The following is a 25,689-nucleotide window of genomic DNA, read 5'->3' as shown; positions in this document are numbered from 1 at the left end:
ATGTATATTTCTTGACCATAACTGTCAGAACATAAGTAAGGTAAATAAAGTATTTTATAATAATAAGCCATGATATTAAATTTGTATTAGTTTGCGTTAATTATTCTATAATAAATTAAACTAAATGCAGCAAATACATTTGTTGAATTGAATTATTATAATAACCGGATGTGCAGGAAACATCTTACTTGTTATTCCCACCAAGAAGTGGTAGAAGGGGTGAAGTCTAATCGAATATAAGCGGGTGTCTGACAGTTGTGGGTCACTTCTCAGTTGGAGAGCTACGACGACGAACGAAGTTAAGTGTCAATTTTATTTAATTGTGATTTTATGACTTGTTATAAATTTCTGTATGTTTTCTTTGTGTTATAGTCTGATGGTATGTACGTTACAATCTTTAATGTGAATATAACCCTTTGATGAGTTTTTAATAGTTACTATGTAACGTATATTCCAACTGATTACGGTGTAATACATCATGTGGCTTATTGCTCGATCTTTATTACTACTGAGGGTGTCTCATAAGTAATGTCGGGTTTTGTAACTAAAAACTTACTACACCACGATTTGTGCAAGTCGTAACCTGTTACGACAATTATCTAGTTCTGTAAAGAGTGCGATTGTTGTACTATATTTAAGTCATACTGTCTTAGTTAATTGACGGCGTAACACGTTTAGACAATAAAAAATATGGAGGGCGACAAATACGAAATTCGTGTATTGTTGAGACATTATTGGAAACAAAAATTTAAAGCAGCTGCAGCAGCAAGAAAAATATGTGAAGTTGAAGGGCGAGACATGATAAATGAACGGTCGGCACAGCGTTGGTTTAATCGTTTTAATAGTGGAGATTTGACCCTTGAAGATCGACCGCGCTCTGGTCGGCCACCCGTGTGGGATATTGAGGCTACAAAGGAAGCTGTTGAAAACCAACCCAGTACCAGCACTCGTCGATTATCGGACTCACTTGGACCTTCTAAAGACACTATACATCGCCACTTAAAGTCATTAGGTAAGACCTATAGAAGTTGTCGAATAGTGCCTCATGAATTAGACGAAGTTCAGGCAACACGACGAGTAGAGGTTTGCAAAAAACTCCTTGCCCTGCCGCAAGGCGATCGTTTTCTTAAACGAATCGTTACTTGTGACGAGAAATGGATTTACATGAACAACCCAGACATGGCTCATCAGTGGTTGGACAGGAATCAATCACCTGAACCTGTCGCGAAAAGAAGTCGATTTGAGTCAAAAGTCTTGTTATGTGTCTGGTGGAATTATGAAGGTTTGGTGTATTTCGAGATAATTCCAGAGGGCCGAACTATCACTGCCGAGATATATTGTGGCCAACTGACACGAATGTATGAGGTTCTATCGCATAAATATCCAGGTTTAGTAAATCGAAACCAGGTGCTCTTACAACAAGACAATGCTAGACCACATACTGCGAAAGTTACACGGGCTAAGATCGATGAACTTGGTGGTATTGAACTCCTGCCACATCCAGCATTTAGTCCGGACCTTTCACCGTCAGATTACTATTTATTTAGATCCATGGCAAAATTCCTTCGCGGGAAAAAATTCGAGTCAAAAGAAGATGTTGAAAATGCAGTGCGGCAGTTTTTTGCATCTAAGCCCAAAGAATGGTTTTATCAAGGACTCAAAGAGTTGGCTGAACGTTGGGTTAAGACTATAGAATATGATGGGCTATATTTTGAATATTAAGGTTTTCTTTTAATATGATTATTTAATAAACGAAAGTGAACATTGAAACCGACATTATTTATGAGACACCCTAATATTTTAAACTATGCCAAGTGTGTACGTCAAGGTAGCCAGTACTAACTATTAAGCCACCAATATTTATTACGCATAAAATAATATTTTTGTGAATGATGTGATAATAAAGCCGATTAATTGTTCCGTAAATCTACAATATACTTTTACTTACAATCTGCTTATATAAATATATTACTTAAATAATGTCTACCATTTTTCATATTATAAACCTTGCAGTTGTCGCTATAATAAATACATTACTTTGAGCAATAATTAACTAGTCTTAATTAAATACTGCCTTACATCCTTATTTCCTATTTTATCAACGATAATATTAAAGTAAATCTGACACACACACCTTTAGCCTATTCTCGGCTAGATGGCGTGACGACACCGTTTCATATTTAACAATTTTAACACATAGATATCAGTGAATGAAAATGGGTCAAAATCATAATCATAATCATAATCATTTATTCGATGCAATCCATGGTGTTTATAAAGGTGTTTAAGTTTCATTCAGTACAGCATGGACCCTACTAGGGCGTGGCAACATATTATACGTAAAAAAAGTAAGATATTTAAACATTCATACATTATATAACTATTTATAATTTGTCAAAATGATATAAAAATAATAAAATCATTTATCCATATCCATATATATTTATTTTTTTGATAATTTTACACGTGTTTATTTTGAATTATAGTCGTGTGTCGATAGATGGCAGTAAATTTACAGTGACTACGTGACTACAACATTTACTATGACAGGACCCCTCTATATTATCTATTCTTTTTTGGCTCTACAACGCATATCGCGCGATGAACTAAAGATAGACGAGTAAAACGACGAAAATATACGACTTTGTGTTTCTCGCAGCGCAGCGTACTTCAGTTTTACACTTCTTCTAGCCACATCCAGCAACTTTAATACGCTCGCGCGCACCTTCTACCGTCAAGAGGAAAATGACACACAATCGTCCACTTCCTAACATTATCCTAGGTCATTCTAGTTACGGCGGGTTTGAATGGAAAACTTTCAACAGTCGTAATTGTATATGACCTGGTCCATTATATTTAAAATTGTACACACCATTTTATAATTTGTATTTTTAATCGACTTCCAAATATCAAAGAAGGAGGTTTTCAATTCGGTTGTATGTTTTTTTTTTCTTTTTTTATGTTTGTTACTCCATATCTCCGTCATTACTGAACCGATTTTGAAAATTCTTTTTTTGATTGTATAAGGGACGCATTAATGCGGTAAAGGGAGCAAGTTATATTGCTATCTCGTTCTACCGCATGGCTGCGCCCCTTGGAGTGGCCGCCGCTGGCCCATCGTGTAGAGGAGCCATAAAGTGTCATTCTATGGACCTTGCTAACTATGTAAACAAACCGCCATACTGAAATCATCATTCAGTGACAGTTTCAATATTATGGCGGTTTGTTTAAATAGCAAGTTCTATGGAATGACACTTTAATAATCGTTTGTCCTTATCCGTCATTTTGACCTATGTATTTGTTAGAAAGGGATAAAACATAATTTAACTAAATCAGGCCCGTAAAGTTTTATGAATAAGTAGATAATGTTTTTTATTTTTATACATTTTATTTACTTAATTTGTTGACCAATTATGTTAATTTAGTAATTTTAATGGATGTTTATCAATTAAGTACATAAATATTAATGCCGATGACGTTGGAATTCATTAAAGGCTTGAAAATTATCAAATTTTGCGAAATTATCACATTGGCGCCTTAGGCGTCATTGCATCCGGTATAGAAACTCTTCTGAGTGATAATTGCAAACTGCCGGCCTAGCCAAGGTTACAATCGCTATCGCTTCGACAACGAAAAGCTTTATGTCTCTCTATCACTCTTCCATATTAGTGCGACAGTGACAGTTGCGTTTCGATCGCTTCGGAGCGTGAGCGATTGGCATCTTGGCTACGCGGCCTGTACCTCATTTAGGATAGAACTGGAGGCCTACCGCGGAAACCGAAATGCGCAAATTGCGGGGATCTTTCTCTTTTACTCCAATGAAGACTTAATTAGAGTAACAGCGAAAGATGCCCGCAATTTGCGAATTTCGATCTTCGCGGTTATATTATAGCCGTGGGCCGGATAGAACCGGACCGTGGCGCGCGTTGCTTTGTAGCAACGTAGGTAGAGTACATATTTCATTCAGGACCTGGGCGGCTCCTCGAGGATGCGATCCGTTCCCGTACGTATGCCTGCTGTCGGCTGCCATCTTGTGACCAGAAAATTACAGGAGAGGGGTTCGACCTATAAAAATCTGATATTGATTTGACAATAATCTTAATGTATTTCACTCGGACTAATATATATTTCGGCGGCCGATCGTAAGATCAGGCAGATCGTAATGTTCCTGTGTAATGTTTTGACGATTGTCACATTAAACCAATATATTCGGTGGGACAGGTTCGTTCGGTCGAAGGGCAAGCTACCCAGAAATAGGAGCCCCGCGTAGCGGGGCTCCGTCGACTCAGAGAACGGGTCAAAGATTGTCACGTTTCACGATATGCCTAGGAATTTCACGATATGCCTGATCTTACGATCGGCCGCTGACATAAAATGCAGCACAAGTAATTTGAAATTGATGCATACATATATGGCTCATGGCTACTGGGACCATCTACTTACTTGGGCCCTGAGAGAGGACTATAGAGTAGTTTTTTCAATCATCATCATCATCATTCTACGCAGTCGAAGTCGTGGGCAGAAGCTAGTATTAAACGCTTTACGATTTGTTGTAAACCCTTTACGATTCATAGAAATCTCATTAATATTCTAATAATCTTCTTAGTAATTGCTAATCGATCGAAGTCTATAATCAATTAATCACCCGCCATAGATCACGCCACGGCCGCGCACCGCCCTACCTTGCGTATGCGCAGGACGCCATGACACTTTGGTTTCCGGTAGTCCGGTAGATAATACCCGCGAAAATGACAGTCTTGATCTTGACAGAGTGGCCGTGATCATCATAAGTGATTCACAAGCATAACAACACGCCACGTTCCCTTCCTCTCTCTTGTGTGCCAACTAGAGATGCCACGAATATTCGGCAACTATTCGGTATTCGGCCTATTCGGCCACTTTGCCGAATATTCGGTATTCGGCCGAATGTTGCCTACTATTCGGCCGAATGTTGCCTACTATTCGGCCGAATACCAAATACCTGTTGCACCTACATAAAAAGAAAAATTACCCAACAAAAGAACCAACAACTAGGTATATTTAATATTTAAAATGTACTCTTGGAAAGTGTTTAAATACGAAGGTACGTTTTTGAGCATTTGTTGATTCCAAAATATTTTATTTATATCATGGGTCTGACTTGATTGACTCTAACTACATTCATTAATTCTGTTCATCATAAAAATATATCTTAGCAAACGTTGTGCTTTGTTGGCGAACGTTTTCGTAATAATTGTGACTAAAAATGTTCGCATGTCATGCCGAATATTCGGTCGCCGAATATTCGGTATTCGGCCGAGAGGGGTGGCCGAATATTAGGTATTCGGTATTCGGCCAAATTCACTATTCGGGGCATCTCTAGTGCCAACCCACCAACTGCAGATTTGACCCGGTTCGTCGACGTCACTGGTGTTTTGATTACGATTTTAGACAGGATTATATAAAATTGTAAATATACAATATACATTATAATTCTTTCCGCGTGGTACCTTAGTACAGTCGACGTCAAAGATATCTTTACACTTTTGCACCTTATTCCGTTGCAATAAGATGCAAAAGTGTAAACATATCTTTGACGTCGACTGTACTTAATAGGTATGTGTTGGTTATTTAATGCAGATTATGGTTGCGTGGTGGTTAAATAAAGTAAAGTAATTATTAGAACGTGACAAGCACTATTTTATGTAATTAGGTATTGTGTTCGATAAACTATTATATGACAGAGGTATCGAATAAGTATCTAGAGTTAGACCAAGAGGGTAACGTTGGTGCAAACATAGCGTGGTCGGAGTTTATAAGTTTTGTAAATAAATTAATACTAACTGCCTCGCGCACTCGCTAGTTCCGGACCAATACGAACTTCTCACCTTCACCGAAAAGAAGAATCCTCGCTATTTCCGGACCAATACGAACTTCTCACCTTCACCGAAAAGAAGAATCGAGAAGAAGAATCAAGAAAAGAGAGCCTAGAGGCCGACGCAGCACTTGCAACCCCTCTGTTGCAGGTGTCCATGGACGACGGTAATTGCTTACCGTCAGGTGATCCATTCTCCATCATGTACTTATCATAAAAAATACCGACTTACTTCTTTACTTTAAAAATTCAAATTTTTAGGCATTATACGCGGAAAACTGATTAAAAAAGATCTTACTTAAATACTGCGTGTGTCATTTTCATTTCGCATGCTAATGTAAAATTGCCATAAACTTGTCAATAAACTAATAAAGCAATCATGTCTTCTAGGGTTGGCCCAAAGAGTAGGAATATATGGTTGGCCCTTGTAATATTACCATATGTTTATAAAAAATAATAACTACACATAATTTTCAACAGGAATAAATAGTTATTTAAACTTTGAACAATATAAAATAGAAAATTTCTTTAAAATGTGGCGCATTTATCAATAGTTGGAGGTAATTTTAAAGCATACTCATACGCGATTAAGACCCGTTAATATTAATAGTAATGTGTAAAATCCAATAATAATAGTCTAAGAGTTCGTACATGCATATATCGTAATCACGCCTGTTCCCGGAGCGATAGGCCGAGATTGCTATGCACTTGGCAACTTGATAGTCACAGGACGTGTCAAATTGTGGCGTAAAATATTTTTTTCAAAGTTGTCAACCCTATATTCAAAGTCAACCGAGTCAGCAGTCGTCCTCGAACATATCGTGAATTCGCAATGTCAATATTGTGCTCAATATCGAAGAGAGTCCTGACCGTCTCATTTGACCGGGTGTACTAATCATACACTCGTACTTTTGTTTATTCAGACTGTATAATCTATAACATACCTACCAGTGGCGGCGCATCAAACATATCCATAGGCAAGCCGGGGCTAATTTGGCTTACATACGAGTATTTCCTTTAGAAATCTGCTCATACGTCCAAAAACAGGCAAGCCGGTGGGAATCGGCTTTTATGGACGCGCCGCCACTGATACCTACCTACCTACTGAACTGACAATTTGTGTCAAAATTTAGTAAAAGGATCCACTTTGTCGATTCTACGATTCTAGTTTCTTATGGTAAATTAATGAAAACCGGCAAAATTTATACCCACAAAAATCGATGCCTTTGATAAATAAATGGCCAAATTGAGCACCACTTTAGGGCCTCAAAGTTAAGTGTAGTAGTTGCATACATCAAAAAATATTTATTTGAATACTTTTCATTAGGTGCGCGAGTTCAAACTAGTGCAAGACGTTTAAACGTGTCTTATACAGCGACCTTTAACATTTTTAGGACATTTTTTCAAGTATTCAGTACGAGTATTTGTGACGGTTGGCTAATATGAGCGTCACAGATTTTAAATTTTTCAGTGAAATCACCTGCGGCTCGACTGAATTTTGTCATAGCATAAAAAAACCGTTCAATCTCGATTGCTATTAAATACTTATTATTTTGTTTCAGGTAATAAAGTATAACATCATGTGAATTCCGGTGAGCCTGATGTAACTGAAGCTATCCTACCTAGGATTTTACGCGCCGTCGACGTATGTAGGTACATTTTGACAAGGAGATCTTCGCAACACACAACTACAAAGAAAATGGTGGTTTTGGGTGTTGTAGTACTTCAAGTGTTGCCTAACAGGTAACTACAGGGTAATGATTAACACTTACCTTGTATATATATCATAACATGGGTAGGGGAAACCGAGGAGAGTTGTGACAGAGGAGAGTTGTGACATCGTCGATTTTTTGGAATCTATTAACTAGAAACTAGGTCGCAATAGCGCGCGTTTGTTAGTTCAAGTTACGAGCTAACAAACGCACACTGTTGCGACCTAGTTTCTAGTTAATAGATTCCAAAAAATCGACGATGTCACAACTCTCCTCTATCACAACTCACCTCGGTCTCCCCTACATATATTGAGACAATAAATAAAAGGTATAAATCTACTCGATTTGTGCAGAATTTTCCCTAATATAAACAACCCTGTATAGAATTTATGTAACAAATAATCTCAGTCCATAATATGCGCAGTTTGAAGAACTTTTCTCACCGACTCGTTATGTTGATCATATCGTGATCGCTTGCTTAGATGTCTTCTTTTTAGGGTTCCGTACCCAAAGGGTAAAACGGGACCCTATTACTAAGACTTCGCTGTCCGTCCGTCCGTCCGTCCGTCCGTCCGTCCGTCCGTCCGTCCGTCCGTCTGTCACCAGGCTGTATCTCACGAACCGTGATAGCTAGACAGTTGAAATTTTCACAGATGATAGTAGAAAGTATTCCCCGATTCTGGCCCCGCCTCTCAGTGGTCCCCGATCCTGACCCCAAGGCCGAGCCACCGCCCCTGCTGAACCTAAAAAAAAAAAAAAAAGCCCCCATTTGAATTGATTGCGCTAGGTCTCAGCAGTGCCCGGCGCCTCCTTCAGGGACTTACGAAATACGCTAATTAAACAATACACCTTGTTCACCACGGTAACAATAGGCTTATCGACCCTTTTCTATTGTTCGATCTCGACTCGGGCGCGCTATTGTGTTACCGAGCATACTACCTGCCTGGACCCTTTCCTTAACCCACCGACGTCTCCATTCATGCCTTCTTTATGTGTGTATACTGTAGGTGTTTGTGATAGGTATTTTGCAATAGGTATTAGCGACAGCTATTTGCAATACGTATTAGCGATAGGTACTTATTTGTGATGCATAGGTACTCTAACTATCAACTCTAATAACCCGCATTATCTTATTACCTCTTGGAGCTATTTCGATTTATAAGGAATACAGTTCTAACCTTCTTCTGACGTAGAATTTACACTAGTAATCCTTTGGCAGCCTAAACTAACCTTAACCTTTTACCAAACCTAACTTATTCTTCGAAAACCTAACCTAAACCTAACTTGACCAAACCTAACTAAAATCAACCTAACTCATTTCAAACTAACCTGCTTTCACCTAGTCTTCCGATATAAAGTAAACTCGTAGTTACTTGTTTCTTTCTATTATTTAAAAAAATAACGAGGCGTGTGAGGCATTTCTTGTGCACTTGTGTTCATTGTTATAATAGCTTAATTGTTTTATTGATAGACGTCTATTATATTTTATACTGACAATGGATTTATTGTTTCCTATACCTATTCTTTTATAATTTGGGTTTGAGTAAAGAGAACGTCTGTTTAGATGAACTTGTTGATACATGTTACTTTGTGTGATTTAAAAAAAAGAACGAGACATGTCAACTGGTTTCAACATGATTTAGTCTAATACATCAACATTTCTTGTGCGTTGCTATTCATCGTTATAACAGCATAATTGCTTTATTAATAGACGTCTATTATATTTTATGCTGACAATGGATTTATTGTTTCCTATACCTATTCTTTTATAATTTGGGTTTGAGTAAAGAGAACGTCTGTTTAGATGAACTTGTTGAGACATGTTACTTTGTGTGATTAAAAAAAAAGAACGAGACGTGTCAACTGGTTTCAACATGATTTAGTCTAATACGTCAACATTTCTTGTGCGTTGCTATTCATTGTTACAACAGCATAATTGCTTTATTGGAAGACATCTATTATATTTTATACCGACAATGGATTTATTGTTTCCTATTATGCTTTTGAATTTGGGTTTTAGTAAAGAGAGCGTATGTATTAGATGAACTTGTTGAGACATGATTTTAACGGTACTGTACCCTGGTCATAGTGACACAGTATAAAAGCCGAAGAGAAATGAGTTTGAGTAAGTATTACCGTCGTGGCAGTCCACTGTATCAGAGCTCCTTGTATCTATTGCAGTATATAGAAATATAGTGTTAATTCAACAGTGAAGTGTTTAAGTGTTTATAGAAAGACCCAACAATGGATGTAAGTATGTCTTTTATTACCGTAACTTACTTTGTTTTGTTTTCACTTGTGTTCTTTGTGTTTTAACTATAAAGATTGTAGACAGTGTGTAAATTATTGTTTTATATTGTTTCAGTTCACTGAAAATACTTTCAAGAACTATTACTACCCGGATAATAATAAAGACGAATCAAGCGATGAAGAGGGTACGCTTGGTTTCAAAGTTAAACAAGCCATCGCAAAGAAACGTTCAGGAAACAATATCGATAGTTTCTTTGAACGACCTAAAAAGCAACCCAAAATTGTGAAACGGTCTTCGAATGTGAGCAAAAGTTCACCAGACGGTGTTGCAAACTTATCATCCGGACAAGACGACGGGGCATATGCATCACATTTGATTAAAATCGAGATATATGATATGCAAACAATTAAAAACATCCCACCCATGGAACACTGGAAGCATGCGGACTTCAGATTGAAATATTTTGCGCTGGAAGACGATTTGGAGCTACAAAATACGCGAAATATTATTTATAACATAACAAAGCAATTAGCTTCTAAGGACAGTAGTGTGAAATATTTTATAGATAATAAGAAACAGTGATAGTTATAATTATTAATGATAATAGTAGCTTAATGATTGTGTTAACGTATTTCTCATTTTTTACCTCTCCTTAAGTACATTTCCATGTAACAGATTATTTTTATTGTATAACATTACAACAAGTTTTAATTTAAGCTAGCTTAATAGCTTAATGATTGTGTTAACGTATTTCTCATTTTTTACCTCTCCTTAAGTACATTTTCCATGTAACAGATTTTTTTGTGTCGTCTCGTTTTTAAGTAACAAAGAATATTAAGAAATATTTTGTAAATAATAAAATTTAAAAAAAAATGTATAGTTTAGAATGGTCTTTGTATTATATGAAAAAATAAAAAATCTTATTTAAGTACACATATTCTTTTATTTCACAAAAAATGTTTTAAACATATTCCTTAATATAAGGTCATTACATACAGAATTATCAGAAAACAAACTTAGCATATCTTTCATAGTTTTTCCATGATATTTAAAATACAAATAAACTAAACAATATTCACCACAAACTGAAGTAAAATGGTTTTGAAGAGGTTTATTGTTAAAATACCACTGTCTGGTGTTTCTTTTTAAAAATAAGTTATGGTAACCTGAAGGCTTCCTTCCGAAGGAATCAAAATATTCTCCTATACCAGTAACATCAATGTGTATGGCAACCCAGTGGGAGCCTGGTTTCGTGTCAGGGTCCAAATTACTAACAATAAAGACAGGTAGATCGACCCAAATAGGTATTTTGTTAGCAGCAAAAACATTTGTTTCAAAAAGTGGGTTTAATTTCTTCATACAAAATTGTATCTCATTAGTATCCATAATTACTTAATTAATAACAATTTTTGTCTTGATGATGCTGCAAACAATGACTACAACAAAATAAAGTAAACGAAAGAAAACATTGTATTTATATAATTATGTTTTTCAACTATTATAATCTACAGATACATCACGGTTTTTGTTTATTTCAATAATGTTATCAAATTCTGCATAAACGATACAATTAATGGTGCTAGTTAGAGCCGAATCAAAGCGTACTTCTATCCGAACACTTCCATGTCTAACAAGATTCCAATGTGAAGTTGAACTAGCAGATAAATCTGGGGTTAAATCAAAACATAACAAACAATAACCTCCACCATAATCTGTTCTACTTATTCCATTACCTTCGTTGTGAAAATGAATACCAGTTCCGGAAAATAAGGTGTGATATGCCGCCGCTATTAAACCAGAACTAAATGACGGTTGTAATGTTTTAGAAGGAATTTCATGACCATCTACAAACAAACTAAATGAATTCATATTATAGTTTTGAAAATTAAATGGATTCAAAGCTAAATTTCCATTAAAACCTGAATTTGATACAAATCCAATAATACACCGTTTAGGAATTTGTCCGAGAAATATATTATCCAATGTTTTACCCTGGACCCCTGATGGTATTGTGAGAACCTTAACTTCTGCTCTCGTAATGGGGTACTTCGCAGTCGTTGTTGCCAATACTTTTTGATGGGCTAACAAAACGCTAGGATTAATTTTTGTTCTTCTAACAATGAGACTAGCATCTGTTATTTGTACTTTAAATTTTTTATCTTGATGACAAATTAAATTAAACGATTCTTTTGATCGGACTAACTTAATACGCAATTCAACGCCATTTATCAAGAATTTCTCTTGGTTAAATATATCGCCATGCAAATGTCCAATCATTTCCACTTGCTTACTCTCTTTGATAAATTCTAGTCTTTTCTGAAATCCTTTGTTGTTGGCGTCAACGGTATCCATAAAATCTGGGGTATCCTCATACCATAACCCACAAGTAAGATGGGTTTTTTTGGCTGCCGGTCCATAGTTGAGAAGATTTTCCATATAAGCACGGTAAGCATATGTATTGTTTGGGGGTGATATGAGTTTTTGATTTAAATATACATCAAGTTGGTTGAAAAGGGAATGTAGCCAGTTATTGGTGGGTCCAACTCCGGCATCTGCTTTTAATTTTGTCCCATCTTGATTCAACACTTTAGCAGTAATATGTAACATTGTGTGTGATAGATCAATGTAGTCATCTCCTGATCCAGGTACTTGAAATTCAATGGGGCCATCATCACTTAAAGATGAAATTGGTTTGTAATGAATCCAATGTCCGCTTTCAATACTTGTTTGAGTTGATGGAAGGGCAAATATATCTAATTCTGATTTTGCACATTCACATGAATGACTGTGTAGAAATGACATTATTTAACTTGAAAATATATCGTTATTTTTATTATTATTTTTACTTCCTCTTCGTCGCGATGCTTTTCGAGTAATGAGCGGTTCTCTTCTTTTATTCGACATTTTATACCCAGATCCTGACATGAGAGAATCAATTTTTTCATCAGCCTTTCTTTTTAGGTTAGCGCTCGCTTCCTTAAATCGTGATCGAATGGAACTATCCATAGGACGAGAATTTACCATATCAGATAACAGACCAACCCCTGCCCCTAAGGTTTCTTTTCCAATGGTTTTTAAACCGCTAGATAACAAAGGGAGCACTGATCTAAATAGTCCACCCAAAAAACTGCCTATACCATGTCCTCGTTGGTATGGAACTCCCTTATAGACAATACCTATCCCAGAGCCGGCTTGGTGTGAATAATAATGTTCGTAAGGACAAGAGACTGACGATCTGTTGTAAATCATTTTACTCGTTGAAAGTGTAGCTTCACGCAAGAAGATCCAAATTGAAATGGTACTCTGACACCAGTCGTTGTTCTTATATCTATTTCAATTGTATCGAACTCTCTTCGTAAAACTGGTACATAATGAGCGGGTGAGAAGATGTGAGTTTTATAAGCTCCATAAATGAACTTAGTTGGATCTAAAGGTATTATTCTGAGTAATGAAGTAATAACATCTCCGACTACTTGTGGATGTATTATATCAGTATAAACAAATATTTGAGATGGTAAACCTAAATATAAATTTGCTGGGTTTTTTCCTAATGTATTTTGTTTTAAATTTGTTCTCGGTTTAAAACCCAATTGCAGACTTACAGCCGTATTCATAAAAAATCCTTAAATGAGGAATGATCAGCTTATTAGCTAATCCGCTGTTTAGGCTTAATAAGCCGTTGATAAGAACCATGATTTATAAACGTTTATTAGGGGCTTCTTAACTAATAAGCAGATTAGACGCGTTATGTTGGCATCTTGGCGCATCATAGACTAAAATATGGCTGAACATTAAATTAAAAAAAAAGTTTGACAGCAGCACTAGCGGCCAATCGTAATATCATGAAGAAGTTGATTTACTATTTTGACTAATTTTCGGAATTATCTCTTATTAAAATAGCTTCTGTGCCACAAAAATAATTAAAGATTGCTGCATGGCCGGAAATTTTATAAAACTTGGTGAGTAACTACGTTTACAGACAAGTATCTTATACAGCAACAAGTAATAATATGAGTTCACTGCAATGTTGATATACCTATATCTTATTGCTTTTAGTTTCAATATTATGTGGAATGGAGTCGAAAGAAGTGGGGTTCTTTCAAACTAACCGAGAAGTGCATAATTAGCGAAGAGAAGAAGTCGATGCCAGATACCGTACCAGACCGCACTCGCCTCCGCAAGAAGAACCATTGAATAATGGTTCATGAGTTCACACTAATTTATTCTGGTTGCGGCAGAAATTCACAACGGGTCAACAAAACGAAGTCCATTCAGACTCACTAAATCAGGTATGAACAATGTCCTATACTTTCTTGTTTACCTTACATACCTGCAGTGTTTAGAGTTAGACAAAGAAAAGTCTGCAGCGATTTTGATGATAACTCTAGGTACAGTTCAAATTTTGGGCATGACCATCTATTTATAATATATTATAGACATAGGTACGTAACATAAAATGTAGTATCTGAACATGTTAAGATTGACACTTGCATTGACGGCTTTGACATTATTTAAAGGTTATAACACTTATAAATTTGGTAAATTTATCCGTGCTTTGTGGAGCTTGGTGTATTTGTTTAAAATTATGCATAGGTACCTACCTATTATAGGTATTATATTTCTTAACCATACAATGGAACCAAATGATAATTTTATGTACAAGTGATGTTTTATTGTAACAAGCCGTTGTGTCGCGAGTTTACTTCTTGTCATCGTGTCATTAGTAATAATTTTGTAATGGTATTTATTTTATGCATGGAACAATGCGATGGTTATTATACTCGATCACCTAGCCAACCTACTTACTACGAGGAAGGATGGTTCACAAATTAGGCAGTATTTAAATACCAGTGTACAGGTGTGTGTATAGATACTGTGTACCTGCTGATTAAAAATAAGATGTTTTCTGCGTACAGTTGGTTATAATTAAGTTGGCTAATCTATATCTCATCAGACAGTTTGGACATCTATTCCAGAGAGTTTGCAAGGTCAATGTACAATGATATCATATTATAGTACCTAATAGGTAATGAATAATAAATGAAGTCATATTGATCTCTGTCTATAGCTTAAAATGATACTTAGTTACCATAACTATATTGAATCATGTGACCCTAACTTAAGTACATCCATTATATCATAAGCTAAAAATTAAAGAAAATTGTTGAATACAAAAATACTTTTATTCAAATTATTGCATCTTTTCAGATCCTGAAAGTACCATCATTAGCCACTGTTATTGTTGAATAACTCCAGGCTTTGGAAGAAAAGCTGTGGCCTGTGAACAGCTGTGAATATTGGTCAGAGAAGTGTAACTGACTCCGTACACTGCAAGTCCCAGCAGGAAATCAGCAAGGAACCTAAAAGAAAAAAACATCAAAATGAAAACCTAGCTTGATTTAGGTTGAAGTAATAAAATTGTTCTAATTTAATTGGTGTTTTATTTTACTAATTAAATATATTTTTTGACTTGTTAAGGTTTGTACAATTTTTATTAATGATGTACAGTCACCTGCAATAATATGTTACACAACAAAGGCCCATAAGAGCATTGCACATTTTTGCAGCCTTCGAAGAGTAACATATTATTGCAGGCGACTGTACCCATATTGAAATACTCAAAATTCCATTTTTCTAATTACAATGCAATAAAATCTTAAATGTATCTAGCAGTCTAATAGGGATGTTTCCTGTACTTAAAATAAATTATGTCACACCATACCATGTATAAAATAAAGCACCAGATTATTATTAGAAAATAAATTTTCATATAAATACCATAATAGCAAATCATTTTGAGAGTTCTAAAAAGGAAAGTAGGACCCTATTTTGCACATATTTATGATATTCATGTGTTTGCAATATTGTTCTGATGAAAGTGTACAATTTATATAAAGTAAAGTAGATATTCATAGGTAAGTTCATGCTATGTACCTAGTTCAAAGAAGTTCAAAAATAATATTGGTAATTAATGGTTCTTATGTAGAATAAAATTAAAAGGTATTTTTGAATACCAGACAATGACAAGGACAAGTTTAGTGCTGCCCATCTGATATTAAGCACTGCAGCCTACAGGCAACTAGCGGAGTTACAAATAGCCGACAGTGCATTTTTGGGAGCACTGGAAACCTTAGCGTCAAGAACAGGTAGGTATAGAATCCAACCTGGATGACTATACTGAATAATTAGTTGACATAAATGAAACTTTCATTCTATAAAGTTCAGCTTGCAATATTTTTACCTGGAGGCCAAATTGTTATGCTCAAAGCCAATATTGAGCAAACTGCCTATGCAATGACTGCATATACCCGTGACTTTTTCAGATTTTTCATCACTTTACCAGACTGACAAGAGTGCACACTTCTTTTACCTGTAAATAAGTTGATACTTTTAAGTAGTGCCTACTTACCTGTGATATTTTTTATTAAACACAGTCGGTTAAATATGTCTATAAAACAAGTTAACTTATGGTAAATATTATAATCTCATTAGGTATAATGGTTAGTTATTCAATTGCAAACTATGAACGAGATTGATGTACTCTTACAGGGTCTATAATATTATATAGGTAGGTATAATGTGCGCAAGAAATGCAATTAAATTTAAGTTTGCGAAATGCGAACACCCTGATCTTAAATTAAAAACAACGTTTCTGGCAAGTGGTAATAATGAATAACTAAAGGGTTTACGCACAAATATAAGTAAGTCCTCGCCGTGTCCGACGATGGCGACTCCTCCAAATATTTTTAATTAGGAACATGGAACGCTCTAATATTACTTGCCAAGCCAAACTTGGTTTCGAAAATGCGATTGTATGGCGAGCAATGAAGCTGGCCCGCATAGATTTAAGTGAATCTGGCGGTTTAAGTACCTATTTCTCCAAACGCCTAATAGCTGTGAGGGAGGAACTCGCTCCGTTTATGATGCATTTTTCCGACTACGCGATCATAGAATTCTGTTGCCTTCTTCGATATTTTGGTTAAACGAAAATCACCATACACAAAATCACATAAACAACTTATAAAAAGCGGGATATTTAGGTTTCGCGCCATTTTCGCACTATATCCAGGTATGTAATACGTAATTGCACATATTAAAGTTGTTTTCCATTCACATTTGGGATTTTAACCAAAACGTACTATTTGCTCTTGCTCTTGTCACTCTTGCCAAAATCAGCTGTTTCGTGACCGCCATCTTGTAAAATAGCAGATAATAAACAGATAAAGAAGGGTCCTCGGCTCCGTAACTTTCCGAGGATTTAATAAAGAGATGATCAACTGTTTAGCGCTAAAAAGTGTTTATGAATCACGTTTTGTGACATCCGGTTATCAGCAACTGATGATCAATGCTCTAACTGTTTATGAATACGGCTGTTAGTATCGGAGTTGTTATGATAGATGTTATTTCTTTATTTGTTGTTGCTATTCCAACCAGTTTTGTTAATCCATCATATCGAAATTTTACGTTATTTTTTAACTGTGGGTTTTCATTAAACGCTTGAAGAAAATGATCTATATTATCATATGTAGTGGCTGGTATATGAGTTTTTATATCCACTATTTTTGTAGTTTTATCGGTGGGTGATAACACCGTTTTCTTTAAATAAATGATGTTTTCGTGCTCTTGAACATTATACATGGAACAAGGGTATTGAAATTCCACCAACCCAACTACCCATTCTCCATCCAATTTAATGGTCTTTGGTAATTTAGTTAAGAAATGTGCAGTCGTGTTATCCGTGTAGTAATCTGATGAACTATTACTTAACAAAGTTAGATAAAAACTATTTTCACTCATATTTTCTTTAAGTTTGATTCAGGTATCCAAGAATTAAATTTATTAGGATAACCTTGCCACTTAACTAGTATTTCCTTTCTGCCAGCAACTCGACGCGAGCGTATTATTTTATCAATTTTATACTCGTTGGAGGGGAGGTAAGTTACTTTTTGTAATTCTTTAGAATAAAATGTACCAATGATGGGTTCACCTTCTAAATCCTTTATTGTATAAACAACTCGTGGCGATCTGTTAATAATCGAATCAATAATAAATATTTCATCACTCCAATTACTTTCATAACCTTTTTGAAACACATGCTTATATTTAGTGATTCTAACATGATCACCTACATTTAGTTTTTTAGTTTCTGATGAAATTTGCCTATCTTTTTTGCGATCATATAAATTACACCAAACAGTCATAATATTATTAGAGCTAACATCAACTGGGCGCATTTTAATGCTAGAATGATAGCTATGGTTGTAAGAATGTAAAAGATCTTGTAATATATTTGTGTAGTTATATGTATTCTTATGAGTGAAGTAACGCCACATTTTCATTTTAAGTGTTCTTTGAAACCTTTCTACTATACTTGCTTTAATGTCGGGGTTATTAGTGGTATAATAATTAATATTTTTGCTCTTAAAGTAATCTCTAACCGCCCTTGAAACAAATTCTGTACCTTTATCAGATTGGATGTGACGGGGAACAGAGTTGGCTTCAGTAAATATGCTTTCAAAACATTGTTTAACAGTTGCTGAATCCTTCTTCTTCATGGCTCTTGCAAAAGCATATTTACTGAATACATCAATAACACAAAGAATATATTTGTACCCATCATTATATTGACTATAAGTACTCATATCACTTAAATCGGCTTGCCAAAGTTCATTAAAGTTCGAGAGAATGTATTTATTTCTAGTAAATCGTCTATGAGTAGGTTTATGCAGCGTGTACGTATCTTGAGATTGTAACCATTTTTTCACTTCCTCTTTGTTCATTTGACCTTTCATTTCCTTTGATAAATTATTTAAACTGCTATAGCCAGCTGGATTAGAGACATCATAGTAGATTCTGTTAATGTCTAATAAGGAGTCCATCTTTCCCACTCTATTTTCTTTCCGGATCTCTTTTGCTCCCGTGTAGCAAGAGGTGTAGAAGTATTATTATCTTTATCTGTTGAGGCTCTCGTCTTCACAGATGTGGAGGGGGTAAAGGGTTCAATCAAAGGAGTACCTTTAATAAATGCTAAATTTGTAGGATTACCTATGCATGACCTAGGAACTTCGATATCTTTTAAAAGTAAAGCAAACACTTCCCATCCAATTGGCTTAGGACGTTTAAGACATCTAACGGTGTCGCTTACCAAATCAGTAATATTACTATTTTGAATGGTTTGGTTATTTATAACAACTTCACCAGTCTGTTTCCACCAAATTTTCGGTTTACTTGAAACAATGTAATCTAACAACGTTCGAGCTTTTCTTTCATAAGATTTAGGTAATATGTTTATAATTTTTGATGGACTGATTGGCATTAGTTCTTGATTTATTTCACCAGGTGGTGTATTAAACGATGACGGTGTGGCTGCTTCAGTTATATTATCTGTAACTGACTCATTATTTTCATTCTCCTCCTTTTTGTTCACTTTTGTTTTTATAATATCATTACTTTCGTTGATGACTTGATCTAGCCCCTCCATCACGATGGGTATTCTAAACGGTTTTCGATCTGTTTCAATAAAATGTAGAAATCTTTGTAATGCTTGAGAATATAACGTCCACTTTTCGCGATCATTCATTTTACTTTTAAGGATCTTTTGCATCTCTCCATCTAGCCGAGATGAGGAATTTTCGGGTGGACTCTCATTCCGTTTCAGTCTTTCAATAAAATCTGATTCTACTAATAACATTTTTTTTGTGTTTTCCATTTTGCTTATGATAAAGAGTTCACTAAAGCACTTAAAACTGCACCTAAAATAATAGGTAGAAATGCGCCTCCTTTTTGAACTATAACAGTTTTTCTTATTTTATGTTTCCCTTTCGAAACTAATTTTCTTAAAATATCTTTATATTTTTTTAGTTTCGTCTTTTCTTTTTTTTCTAATGGTATTTTCCCATTTAGGACGTTATAAATACACTCACAAATAATGTTGATCTCTTCATCGTCACAAGATTTAAGTAACGCAGTACGATATTTGGGTTTAAGCAACTGCAATGCTTCAAGTAAATGTTTATATGTGTTTACTCTTGCATGCATCATGTAGAACTGACTAAAATATGCTGATTTTTATCATATTTAAACCCCTTTTTAGGTACATACACTGTGCAATGCCCATCGAACGGAAATATTTTTGTTTTGAAACGGCATATGTCATTTGTATTTTGTTTCAGGTCAATCATGAGGTAACCATGAGCCTCCTTTGTAGCATCTTTGTAGGCTTCGTCCACAAACTTTGAGTTTTCTGGGTAAACTTGTCGTGACAGGTAGCGTATTTGAGTTTTATCCCTGGGATTTTTAAAAAATACAATGTAGCTTGTATTCAATGAAATATCACGTTGACCTCGACCTTGATGAAATATGTTTTGTGTAATATAAAAAACACTTAAGTTTCTATGATGACTACCTTTCGTAAAAATGTCAACGATTCGTCCATCTGATTCTCTCATCAAATCATCTATAATAAGAAGTTTAGGTTTCTTCCCATCAAAAATTGAAAAATCTGGTATTCCTTGACTATAATTTACATTTTCCAGATTGTAGAGAGGTTGCATTTCATCATAACACCAAATAATTTCATCAAATTCAACATTACATATCTCTTTGGAGTTATTCAAAAAGTTTGTGACAAATTGAGTTTTACCACAGCCACTAGGACCTGCGACAATGGTGGTGAAAGGATGATAAAAGTGAATCATTATTAAATATCGTAATCTATGTGTATGTGTGTGTGTGTGGGTGAGTGTTGATATGTTAACGGATGGACTTTAAATGGTAATATTCAGAAAGAAGATTACTATTTAAACAACTAAAATATAGTAGAAAAAAACAAAAGGATTACGTAAAAAAATAAATTTATTATATATGATCACACTTTTAACATTATTTTTTTTGTTTCTTATTTACAAAACTACCTTAAAAGATACAATAAAATACAATTCATACATTTTTTTTTACATGTTTACAAGTAATATCTTAAAAATATACAATGTACAAACAATAATTTGGAATTCGAATGTTCTGTGTGATTAAATTACAACTTTGAAACTTTTTAATTATTGCGGTATTTTATAATGACCCCACGCAAGAGTGTCAGAAGAGTTTTCTAATAAGTATCGTTTTGTATCTTCATGCGATAATGATATTTTATTTATTTTTTGAGTGAATATTATGTGTTTTATAGATTTAAATCTTAGCATTTGAGCGCGTTGCAAATTTTTATTAAATAAACACGTTTTGTAATTGTCAAGAGTAAATTTTTTTGTAACACATTTATTGACTCCTTTGGCTTTTGATAAAACACCGTATTTTTCAGTTTTCTCATCATTCTCGTCATATTTTTCAACATCTAAGGTATACATTTTAGATCTCAGACCTACGAATTCTTTTAAAATTCTACCATTATTTTCATCTTTGAAAAACCCTAATCGCTTTTTATTAATTAACGGCAAATCATATTTATTGTTAGGAGGATAGTCAGATGTATCAAAATATAAATTAAGGTCTGATTTTATATCTGCGTAATAATTTTCCGTGAAAATTTGATATACTAAGCTATCAGTATCTGTATAAAGAAGCTTAAGATTGTCTGGATATTTGGTTTTCATGTAGCTGTAGTGAAAGTCATACATCAAAGTTTTTGATATATCTAATACGCAAAATCCCAAATAAATCGGTTTATTATAAAATATTCTAGTTTTTTTCAACTGAACGGCCACTAAATTCTCAGAGAATATGGATAAACTATGGAACTCGGGTTTCGCTATCAAAGATTGAACCCCCTGCGTTTTTCCTCGATTTTCCCAGTTATTTAATAATTTGACATTTACACGTTTTGCAACATTTTCCATGGTCTTACCGAACACTGAATTATTCATTAGTTTAAAGAAATCTTTTTCAAAATCGGATGATGCCTGTGATCGCATGTGGGTGTTCAAATCTATGTAACTTTTTAACCACATAGACTGCTGAAATTTAAGAATGCGATGGATTTTACTCAATTTCAAACCATTTTTTAAACACTGTTTTAGATTTCTATAGTGAATGACATAATTCGTTTTTTTATTTAAATTAGGAATTAATTTTTTTTCTTTGGAATTACCCAAACAAACGTTTTCAGGACAGAATGGCAAATCTGAATGAGAGTCATGCAACTCGTTAGGGTATTCGAGATCAACTTCTAAAATTAAACCATGATCAGCGTCATCAGATATATTAAAGTCAGTATCTGTATTTACCCATTCAAATTTACCGGTAGGAAGACATTGAGACATAGCCCACCCGTAAAGGTTATTTGCATCAAAGTACATAAGAAATGACGATGGGATATTTTGATTATAATCTGACAAAAAAATATTATTAGCCTTCGCATATCTATTACTACATTGTGATATGCCACCTCGAATATTTTTCGCTATAAAAGCTATTTTATCGATATCAGTTAGGAGTTCTAGTTTTATTTTTGTAGTTCTTAACATTGCATCCCAACTTAATCCCGGAGCAGTATAATAATGAGCGGGGTCTAATCCATACGTCTTAAGACAAAGGTTTCTAAAATTTTCAAATATATCAGTTAGTAATAAAACATCAGTTTTTAAATATAAATCAGAATAATCACCCATATTTTTGCATTGAAAATGAGACCAAACATCTTTTGCGTGATCATAATCCTCCTCTGAGATGTGACTATCAGACAAGGAACTAAAGAAATCATCTTTAGAGGGAAGAGCTGTTAAGTTTAAAGAATCGTATGATGACATGTGTTCATAGGGATATACACCCTTTCGTAATAAGCGTTTAAAATCCTCTTCGCATGAAAAATTCAATTTTAATTCATGAAATTGTTCAGGCAACAAGTTTTTTGCCAATTTGTCAAGACCACTGGACATAAATTTAAGTGAATCAACAAATCTCAATTTAACTGTGCGATTATTGATTTGCAAATTCTTAGAAAATGAAATGTATTTCTCTTTGTTCTCTGGAATCAGTTCAATGTCGCCTTCCATCAAACCAAGCCCATGCACTATAAAATGACTATCATAGTTACACAAATTATGGAAAAATACAGGTACAAAATTAGGTGCCCTGTATTTTTCAGAACAAAATTTATGTGCCACTCCTTCATAAAGACCAGTATGGTAATTATAGGAAATGACTGAATCCTCGTTTAAATTTTTATCACAAATATAACATGTACTACTCTGAGAAATATGCACATTATTTGCATTAGATAAAGGCAATGGAGTTTTTACAAAAATATTTCTCCTACAAATAGCCTTTAAGTCTTGTTCCATATACTTCATAAATACCTGGGTGCAATTTTTGCCTTTATATGTTCTGTACACTGACAATTTATCATTATAAGAACATTTAATATAGTATCCAAAACTATATACCTCATGTTTTTGTATATTTGTTGTTGAGGATGTAGTAGGATTAATTTTACCTGTTTGAATCGGGTTTAGAAAGGCTTCGAAATCAGCATAAATAACAAAAGGTAACCTTAATTTACGTTCATAATTATCGAAAGTAAGTATATTGGAGGAAACGTTTTCATTGAACCAGTTTTTCTTTTTATCCTGTTCTGAAGGTAAATGTGTACAAACATGGAAACAATCGTTTCTTTGATGATTCATTAAATTGTCACGAGTTGTAAAGTTCGACAAACAACCATCACAAATATGTGCGGCATGCTGTGTATTTGATAATTGTTTGGATACTAACCTAGATAAATTTTTGATATAGCAATAATGCCCCTTACTGTCTTTGGATATGTACAATAAGTTCAAGTGGATAGCTTTTTTGCACTTTGTTAAGTGTAATGGACCTACTATGTCATGTATTTTACTTTTCGAATTGTATTCAAGACCAAAAACGTTTATACTTATATCATTCATTTTTTCAAATTTCTGAATATCTCCAACTTTAAGTGGGAAAGTTAAATTTCCAAAATTTAATTTATTTTTATGCGCTATATACGATTTCGTAGTGTTTGAACGATGACTTGTAGGTGGATACAAGCCTGACAATACAGCCCATCTAAAACATTCATGATCACTATTTTTTACATTAATAACTGCTTTTCTGTTCTGAATATCACGTGGTAATTCGATATAGGAAGAACCACGCAATGGATTAAATTTGTTTACATTGACATCTAGATAGTTAAATTTTACTAAACTCCATCCACTATCTTTTCTCTCAAAGTTAAATAATTTTGTTAATATATCTTCAACAACTGACTCGAAAATCTCATCTTTGTCGCTGCTAACATCAACTACATTGTTACATAATTGGAAATCAAATGTATTATTTACTTGTTTGCTCTCTTGAGTAAAATCCGCATTTAAAATAAAGTTTACTTTTAAAGCATGGTGATCAGTGAGGGAACGATCCAATAATGCAAAGATTTTATCTTTATTTCCTAGTAAAATAGATTCGGGAGTAAATGGTTGGTGAACATTTTCATTTAATAGTATTCTGTAAGTGGCCACCCTATTCTTAAAAGCATTTTCAATTAACTGAACATTAACCCATTCAATGTCAGCCCTTAAAACATTATTTTTGTGAAGATTACTATTTAAATGATTTTTAAAATATCTTTTAGAGACAAACTTATTACACACAGAACATTCAATTTCATGATTATTATTTGTACTCACAATGATATCGGGAACTGGTTCGGATGATGTTGATGCGACAGGTTCAGCAGCTGCTGGACGGTTTTTCTTCGACAAGACTTCTTCAGTCTCCAAAACTGCAGCTGTTCTTTTTACTCCCCGTCCTATTTGAGAAGATCTATAACAATACAAAATAAACATAAATATCGTTATGTCAGATAAAATAAAAATAATTACTAAAATAGTTGGTTGTATATACTAACGTAAGTCTTTTCGACACTGCTGACAATAGGCCTGCATCATCAAAACTCCATCAATCACATCTGATGACTCAGTATTCCCCTTGGAATTTTTTATATGCCCATCACATGGTGTATAATACGGTATAATATCAGAATCTTCCAGTAACGTGTGAGGTAATTTGTTTGAAATGTACCACATTCTAATATTTCTATGAAAATATGATACAATAAATTCTTTACTTAATTCCTCAATCTTATCACGAGGTAAGGTGAGACCAATATGATAATAAGTAAACACCATTATGGAAAAGGATATCACAATACAAGCACGGCACCAAAACACTGAATGCTATGAACTCGAGATACCCCGCTTATATAACCAGTCCTCTCCCACCCCACGTTTATCCTAACAATTAGTTCAGGTCACAACAAGTTAGGGACCCATCCTTTGTTAAACAGGTACCGGTTAAGAGTTATAAACATGTATGAACAGGAATATTTTTACTTACGCCTCTCGATGAAGTTGGCTCACAAGACGGGCAGCCTCGCATAGATCTTCATTTTCTTCTATTTCTTCACAGAGTCTGATAAGTTCAAGATCGTAGACATCACAGCTCAAAGAGTCCATTATGAAATGAGAAATCATACAGTGCTTTCTTTCATTTAAATAGTTGACTACACGTATAAGATTTCTAAGAGTGGGGACTGTAACCTTTACAAGTGAGAAGCTTAAATTAAAACTTGTTGTAATGTTATACAATAAAAATAATCTGTTACATGGAAATGTACTTAAGGAGAGGTAAAAAATGAGAAATACGTTAACACAATCATTAAGCTACTATTATCATTAATAATTATAACTATCACTGTTTCTTATTATCTATAAAATATTTCACACTACTGTCCTTAGAAGCTAATTGCTTTGTTATGTTATAAATAATATTTCGCGTATTTTGTAGCTCCAAATCGTCTTCCAGCGCAAAATATTTCAATCTGAAGTCCGCATGCTTCC

The 25,689-nt window shown here is 34.4% G+C and overlaps 1 protein-coding gene and 3 long non-coding RNA genes across 5 annotated transcripts in view; 2 read left to right on the top strand and 2 right to left on the bottom strand.

Annotated features, from left to right (window-relative positions):
• LOC134664597 (uncharacterized) overlaps positions 1 to 25,689 on the top strand; it is a 344,627-nt gene that overhangs the window by 93,944 nt on the left and 224,994 nt on the right. The gene's annotated exons all lie outside the window — the stretch shown is intronic.
• LOC134664603 (uncharacterized) overlaps positions 1 to 25,689 on the bottom strand; it is a 63,425-nt gene that overhangs the window by 18,186 nt on the left and 19,550 nt on the right. The window lies entirely within an intron of this gene.
• Positions 13,408 to 15,138, top strand: LOC134664843 (uncharacterized). Its single transcript, XR_010098303.1, has 3 exons — positions 13,408 to 13,776; positions 13,874 to 14,106; positions 15,026 to 15,138. It is a non-coding gene; the product is annotated as an uncharacterized LOC134664843 (long non-coding RNA).
• LOC134664844 (uncharacterized) lies at positions 15,070 to 17,187 on the bottom strand. Its single transcript, XR_010098304.1, has 3 exons — positions 16,689 to 17,187; positions 16,059 to 16,187; positions 15,070 to 15,177 (listed from the first exon to the last, which is right to left on the bottom strand). It is a non-coding gene; the product is annotated as an uncharacterized LOC134664844 (long non-coding RNA).

This window comes from Cydia fagiglandana, chromosome 5, assembly GCF_963556715.1.
Source record: "Cydia fagiglandana chromosome 5, ilCydFagi1.1, whole genome shotgun sequence".
Taxonomy (NCBI): domain Eukaryota; kingdom Metazoa; phylum Arthropoda; class Insecta; order Lepidoptera; family Tortricidae; genus Cydia; species Cydia fagiglandana.
Note: the sequence above shows the minus strand (reverse complement) of the source record. Positions and strands in the feature narration are given on the sequence as shown.